Below are 8,559 nucleotides of genomic sequence, written 5' to 3' on the forward strand. Positions count from 1 at the left end.
CTGCAGCTGCCCCCCAATCTTGGGCTCCGCCCCTGCCCGGGCCTAATGCCTCTGGCCGAGGCCTTAGGCCTGGGCAGCGGGGACCCCCAGCTGCAGCCGCCCCTGCCTGGGCCTAACGCCTCTGGCCGAGCTGTTAGGCCCGGGCAGGGGACCCCCGCAGCTGCAGCCGCCCCCGATTGTGGGCTCCGCCCCTGCCCAGCTCCCATCGCCGGCTCCACCCCTACTTCCCGCTATCACTGGCCAGTGCAGCAGAGGTGCAGGATTCTCTGATCATGGCCGCCTTTGCCCTGCCCCCCGCTCTTAGCTCCCCCCTGGGTTTCCGATCACTGTCAGTGCCAGGGGGCTTCTTCCGTGCTTTCCCTTTTGCCTCCCTGCATTGTGCCTACATATGCACATTAACCGCCATCTTTGTTGGCAGTTAACCGCCATCTTGGCTGGTGATTAATTTGCATATCTCGCTAATTAGCCAATGAAAATGGTAGCGGTCGTACGCTAATTACCATGTTTCTCTTTTATTAGTGTAGATTATTTAATCCTCATCCGAGGATATTTTTTCCATTGATTTTCAGAAAGAGTGGGAGAGGGAAAGACAAAAGGAAATATTGATATGAGAGAAGCACATTTATTGGTTGCCTCCTGCCTGGGCCGGGGAAGATCCTGCAACCAAGGTACATGCTCTTGACCAGAATTGAACCCGGGACCCTTCCGTCCACAAGCTGATGCTCTACCCACGGAGAAAACCCGGCTAGGACCCCAATTTAAAGTTTTAAAACATTATCTAATAGTTTTAAAAATGTTTAAAAACTGTACAAAGAAAACATATTTGTAACCAAATTGAATTGCAGGTCTTTAATTTACAACCTATGCCATAGTCTTCATTTACCCTGGGTTCATTTTTCAAGATCATATAGGGTTATTCATAATTTTCATGGCAAATGTAATTCCGAAGTGTGACGTTAATCTCTGGGGAATTGTTAAAATGTAAAAAACAAAAACAAAAGAGAGAGAGAGAGAGAGAGAGAGAGAGAGAGACAGAGAGAGAGAGAGGAGAGTGATTTACTAAAAAAAATAATGGGTCTTTGCCGTGGAATGAAACTCTTTCCTCATAGAGTTAACCCAATTCCTCAAAACCAACCTGCATTTCCAAGGTCCTTCGAATCAAAATGGATCCTGTTATACTATCTAGCTGCTTAAAGGAGTGAAGAAGCTTTCTACCCATTGATAGGAGAAGGTTGACAAGGTACACTGTTAGATGGAAAAAGCAAGGTGGAAAACAATAGGTCTAATGTGATACACTTTGTGTTAAAATAGAGAAACGTAGAGGTACCATTTTATAGTAGCTTGTATATGCATGAAGAAAATCTTTAAGGTTACATAAAAAAAAATGTTAATCTACAGGGTGGAAACTGGGCAGATGGGGACAATCTGGAGAGGAAGCTTTCATGATATATCTCTTATTTCAGGCGTGCTATCACTTTTGTGAAAAATAAAATTTAAAAATATTTTTTATTTCAATCACAAATTCGTATCCAATTAACTTACTCTAAAAGGATGGTTTGTTGGCTATGTACTGGGAGAGCCCAGTGGCAAGGTAGCTGGAAAAGCATGGCTGGATAAATCAGAACTTGTTTTTGTTCTCTGTCCCTAACTCTCAGCTCCTTGGTGTTGGCTGCAATCTCTCTTGCAGCAGATGGCTGCCCTGCAAGGTTCAGGAAAAATGGCCATAAGATGCATGAGTCATAGGCTTATATTATTCTGATAGCTTGCCAAAGAGGAGGAGAAAGCATCTTTCCTTCTCTGGCAGTGAAGTCCCAAGAAGAACTCTGGACCAACTTGGGTCACATATCCTCCTTGATCCCTGAACCTCATTGTGGCCAGGAGGTAGAATACTCTGATTGGCCAGGCCTAGGTCACATAGGGATGGTGAGGTTGCCCTCACTGAACTACATAGAAAGAGGAGGAATATTCCCCCAAGCCAGAGGTGATAGGCAATGAACACATATCTACACTAATAAAAGAGAAACATGCAAATTGGTGTCACTCCACTACACCCACCAGCCAATCAGAGCGACTATGCAAATTAACCCAACAAAGATGGAGGTTAATTTGCATATGCAGGCACGGAGCAAAGACTGAAGACTGAAGACTGAAGAGGCTTGGCTTCTCCACTGCGGCCGGATCAAAGGTCTGGGTCCAGGGTGCCAGAGGAAAACTGGTGGCGGCAGTCAGGGAGGAAGGCCTATTGCATGAATCTCTTCGTGCAACGGGCCTCTAGTCTACTATAAAGCCAAATGTGTTTAAAACCAGAAGAAATCTAAATTGCTGTGGCTCAAACCATTATGTCTAGACTTGCTGAAGAATTCGCTGAACTACAAGATGCTAGAGACATTGAAAATGACTGTTAACTTTACAACAGTATATTCTCCATTTAAATGAGTTGCAAAGTTGAAACTGGAATATGACCTCTTTCTCTAAGACCCTGCCTAACTAAAGTTTTTGTTACAAACTGGCAAACACACCAAGCTCCTTTCCTTCACAGACTTTTTATTCCCTTCTGGTATTAGTAGTTTTTGAGTCTAAACTTAAATGATGAGACAAAGGAAAATTTTGGCCAAAGAAGGAGTAATACAAGAAGCTCAGATATCAGAAATGCTGAATTAATCTCCACAAAGCTGCCACATTTTTAGAAAATAAAAACCTCAGCTAAGCTTATTAAAAAGTCATCTAATCTGATGACTGAAGGCAAAAGGGTGTCCAGTTAGCCAGTTACCTAACTCATGCATCTTGCAGCTTTTTCAGAACCTTGGGAGAACACACCTGCTTCAAGAGAGAATGAAGGTACACTCAAAAATAGCTATACACTACGCATTGCAAGAGGAACCAGGTGAGCTAAGCCACTTGATACCCTCGAAATATCAGTTTCCTCATCTATAAATGAGATGATAAATTTGTTTTGCAAAATTATTGGGAGTTGTATTAGTGCCCTCTTGCTGCTATAACAAATTACCATAAACTCATAGCTTAAAGCAACACAAACTTATTTTCTACAGTTCTGGTGGTCAGAAGTTGAAAATGGGTTGTCAGAGCTGCATTCTTTTTGGATTCCCTAGAGGGAGAAGCTATTTTCTTGCCTTTTCCAGCTTTTAGAGGTTGCCCAGATTCCTTGGCTTATGGCCTCATCACTCTGACTTCTGCTTCCTTGTCTTATCTTCTTTTCTGACTCTAACCCTCCCTCCCTCCCTCTTATAATGACCCTTGTGATTACATTGGCCAACCTAGATCATTAATAATAATCAAAACCCACACCTGCAAGTTCCCCTTTGCTCTATAAATTAACATGCAGGTTTCAGGGACTAGGACATGGACATCTTTGGGAGGCCATTATTCTGCCTATTACCATGGTATAAAAAGAAGGAATGTCTGTGAAGTTCTTAGCATTGTGCTTGCCACATAAAAGATATTTGACCAATGCCAATTTTCAGTTTGTAAGTTTTAACAATCCAGATACAGAACTATGCATTAAATTCTTAGATGTTAAATATTCTAATGAGGGTGGAATACATAATGTAACATTTGTAATTTTTTTTTACATTTATGAACTCTGTGTACTGAACTTAGAAGATGATTTCTGTCCAAAAATAAAGGACAGTCCTCAAATGGAACAATAACATTTTGAACAGTAAAATAGTCAACATGCAAGCTCTCTCTAGTTACTCTTGAATGAAGACCAAATACAACACACAGGTTATGGAGAGTGTTCAGAGAACACACAAAATCCTAAAGAGTGTTACATCTTGTAAAAGATGGGAAAGGGGTTATTTCATTGTTATGTGGTAGGAGGTCAATATTTGGCAATACAGGTGTTTGTGCTTCAACAGATCTCCTCATTGGTATTTCCCAGGTTCCCAGGACGACCCAGTATTCCTCTTTTGTAAAGGTCCTGCTGGCTCCAAACTGTACTCAGCACAGCCTACTGGCCCTGAATCAGAAAGGTGGGTGCTGAATTTCTATGTTTTTCTCCTGAACTCATTATACCCTACGAACTTCATAATGGCCAAACAAGGCTCCCCATCACTTTGAAGAGGGTGTGTGGTGGCCTTTGAGAGCATCTCCAAAAGATTCATGAAGCTCAGTTCATGTTTCAAGAAAGGTAAAGATTAACGCTCCGCTAATCTTAGTGAAAAAAATTAACACCCCTGATACCCAGAGAGGTCAATCTTTGCAGGAATGAAGTTTATATTTGGTATGATGGGCCATCCCTGGTACATGTTCTTTGTGGTTAATAACAGTCTTTGTTTAGTTGTCACTCTCCTAGGAGGGAATGCTAATGTAATACTCACTGGGTTTTCTGCTGCTGGCTGGGAATTATCGATAGGTCATAAATAAACTACCACCACATAGGAAAGACAATAAGATTACATATACTCCTACTACCTCCAATTACCGTAAGAGCAACAATTATAAGGTTGTACTCCTAGAGCCACCCTGGGGAGAAAATGAGAGGAAAATGTTCCATTAGCTTAATGAAGAGAGCACAGCAGAGCTACAGTTGCATTTTCTCACTATTAGTACCTATGGTGTGCCCCACACCCGAGATGCAGGGGAACAATTAAACTTTCTGACAATTAGCCCCTACAATATACATTTCCTGAAGCTGAAGGACATATTTCAAAGAATTACATTTATTTTTTTTTCACCTCTTCCCTATGAAGTTTGAGTGAGTCCTCTGCTTGTGGGAACGGAGGGAGTCGGGACCAAAAGTTTATTTTACAGATGACTCTGAAGGATGGTTGGCAGGCTTGCTGGAGAGCACACATGAACTGAATGGCACCGTGTGGAAAAGGGAGGGTTAAGAAGGTGCAAACAGAGGAAAGTTCACACCAGCCTCGGTAGGGAAAAGATGACTTGGATTAATGTGAGTAATTTAGCTTCAGTGTGCCCATGCTAGGAAGGAGATCACAAGAGGAAAAAAAAAATACTTGTGAGGGCTCTCCAGCTGCTGAAGAATGAGGTTTGCTTCCTGGAAGGCCTTGTGTTAGCAGTGGTTCTCAACCTTCCTAATGCCATGACCCTTTAATACAGTTCCTCATGTTGTGGTGACCCCCAACCATAAATTATTTTCGTTGCTACTTCATAACTGTAATGTTGCTACTGTTATGAATCGTAATGTAAATATCTGATATGCAGGATGTATTTTCATTGTTATAAATTGAACATAATTAAAGCATAGTGATTAATCACAAAAACAATGTGTAATTATATATGTGTTTTCTGATGGTCTTGGGCGACCCCTGTGAAAGGGTCGTTCGACTGCCAAAGGGGTCGCGACCCACAGGTTGAGAACCGCTGTGTTAGAGGGAGATGTCCTGAGATTGGGGGCCCGGTGCTCACAGATTTTGGCTCCACACTTAATCTTGTCACGTGCCAATCCCTGTTCTACACAATGGAGGTTCCGAACCTCCCTGGGTTACTGGGAGGATGGAAGAGAAAATGGCTAGGGATTAATTGATGAATGCAAAGTGCTTAACAGATGTTAGTTGTTATTATCTTAAGCTCAGAATTAACCTAGACATTATGAAGTTGTATGGTGTAAGGAAATATGTGATCATTTTATACTCTCAAGATTTCCTTGTGAGGACTAGGATTTAAACTTTATTTGGGTGATAGACAGTGAAAAGTCACTTGGTTTCATTTCCATTTAAGCAGTAGAGATATTTGCACAATTTGAAGGTGCCCGAATTGTTCTTCAAATTACTGATAAATGTTTGGATAAATGTGGACAAATCAAGGGTCTCCCTCCACCCTCCATTATTCAGAGCACAGGGGGTTTTGATCAACTGTCCACACACGCAGCCAGATACTACTGATCTTGATCAGGCCAGTTCTCTCCTGTGCGCCAGTGAGCCCAGTACCTCCGGACCAGGACTGGTTCAGCCAGGAGCCCTCTCTCTCCATCCTTCACTGGAGTTCACACCTCCAAGGATTAGGCAAATTCTCAGTATAAACCCTCAAAGCACCCTCAGAAGGGTTTCCTGTATTGCAAACTTCCAACCTCTGACTTTCAATACATTACTGATAGAAAGCCAAAAAAGAAAAATGGCAAGTCTAATAGCAGACTGCACCTTATTGAGAAACAGTATTCTCTAGGATAGTGTTTCAAGTATTATTTATGCTTAGTGTCTTGATTTTGCTGGTGTGTCAAGAGGTTAGTTGGCAACTGCAATTAGGTCTTAGATGTTTTGTGAAATTACTGCAGTTGTTTTAAAATCACTTACGTTGAGCCTGGCCACTGTGGCTCAGTTGGGTGGGTGTCATCCCATGCACCAAGAGGTCGCAGGTTCAATTCCCAGACAGGGCACATTCATGCCTGGGTTGTGGGCTCGATACCCAGTGTGGGGTGTGCAGGAGGCAGCCGATCGATATTCCTCTCTCAAAATTCAATAATAAGAACAATAACATAAAATCATTTCGTTTGTATCAAGATAAGGAGTTTGAGAAGTACAAGCATTTCTCAGTTACACCTTCACCTGTTCTTGTGATACCTGCTGTCCTTGTGACAGAAAAGACCAGGTCACTTCTCTTTCCTGAATAGTGTGGGTGCTACTATTCACAGCACTTGTTGCTGTTTTCCTGATTACCAGAAGGTTCACTCTTGCCTCTGCCACCCCACTTTCTGTGACAGCTATGCATTATGTTATAAAAATTGTATCCACTTCCACCCCCCCCAAACTCTTCATCCTTCATTCTTCCATTTCTTCTTTTTTCAAACTCCAAAGACTGTATCCCTGCCTGAAAGACTTTCACTGTTATGACTTAGCTAAATTAGCATTTGTAAGTAGAGGCCCAGGGTGTCAGATGGTAAGCTGAAGGTTCAACAAAAGACCAAAAGGGAAAGTGAAATAGAGAAATTTATTACTCACAGGTCTTGGAGGAGGTACACGGAATGCCTTGAGGGGCCACAGGGATGGTGGAGGGGGAGAGGAAGGCAGGGTGCAGGTAGAGCAAGCAGCAGAACCTGGAGCTCATCTTTCTTAGGGTCCACGGTGGAGCGCTTTGGGGTTCCCAGGCTAAGACATGATCAGCCCATTGAAACCAAAAAGAGTGGGGTTTGGGTAAGCGCCATGGGGTCACTGAGAGAGTCATATCAAGGATTTAGATTTACTTTGTGACTCTGGGCTGTTATCTAGGGCGAGCACTTAAGGGAGGGGCTAGTGTCAGTTCAAGTCCTCTGCAGGGTGCTAGGCCAGACAAGTGGATGCCGGCAGCAATACTATGGAGTAGCTTAGCTAAACACTCAACACCTTTACATAGGATGATCTCCATGGGAACAGTTTTATTTTATTCATTGCTGAATTCCCAGTCCCTAATAATGCCAAACACAGCAGATGCTTAATTGATAGGTTAAATTAAAGAAGAATCTGTGGATAGAATTTATCAAAATCTTTGTGTGTGTGTGTGTGTGTGTGTGTGTGTGTGTGTGTGACCCAACCAAGAAAATTCTATAAGGGAAAGATTTTTATACTTCCACAACTTTCCTTCCTAACCATGAGCTTTGAAATCATTGTCACACCATAATTTTTTTCTATTATTAATAATTTGTATCCTCTCTTTCCCAAAATTACATGGCTACACATGATAAAATTTAGTTTATGTAACATTTGGTATGTCTATCATCTATCTATCTATCTATCTATCTATCTATCTATCTATCTATCTATCTATCAGAAGCAAAGAAGGTGAAAGGGACCTTAGAGATCATCCAAGCATCTTGCCTTGTTCCCACATGCTTCAGCTGAGAAAATTGACAATAAACAATGTAGTTGTGCCCAGTTACCGTGGCTCAGTGGTTGAGTGTCGACCTATGAACCAGGAGGTCAAGGTTTGATGCCTGGGTTGCGGGCTTGATCCCCAGTGTGGGACATGCAGGAGGCAGGCAATCAATGATACCCTCTCATCATTGATGTTTCTCTCTCTCTCCCTCTCCCTTCTTCTCTGAAGTCAGTAAAAATATATATTAAAAAATAATGTAGTTGTGATTGCATAGCTACCCTACCAATGCTGCCTGAATCTTGGGGCTTTTGCTTTATTTTATGGTAGAAAGGTCTTCTGACTTTATAAAAAAGATCTGAAAAGGTGTCCTCATCAGGACAGAAGCTCCTATAAGCTCAGGAGCCCTAACTCCCCGTTTGTAACCATAAGGTAGTCGTTTGGGCTAAGTCACTTTATCAGGGTGCACCACAAGAGTAAGGAGTCCTTGATGTAGTATAATCTGAGAGGTAGTATGGTGGCCCTAATATCCAAAATATAAAATACTCCCAAAGTCAGGAATTGCATCACTGGTCTTTGTGCTAAGCTTTACTCACTGCAATCTTACTTGAAAAGCAAATCCTCTGAGTAGTGAGACACACAGATTCCTACCACTTTAGTGGGGACACAAACTTCAAAGTGATCTCAGAAATCTAGGACTGCAGGAGCACTGAGATTCTAGGTTGGGGAGGAACAGGGTGAAAACCTAGGAATATGCTCAAAAGAAAACAAAAAGGCTGAGGGTCAACTGCC

The sequence above is a fragment of the Myotis lucifugus genome, unplaced genomic scaffold (genome assembly GCF_000147115.1).
Source record: "Myotis lucifugus unplaced genomic scaffold, Myoluc2.0 scaffold_284, whole genome shotgun sequence".
In the NCBI taxonomy this organism is placed as follows: Eukaryota; Metazoa; Chordata; class Mammalia; order Chiroptera; family Vespertilionidae; genus Myotis; species Myotis lucifugus.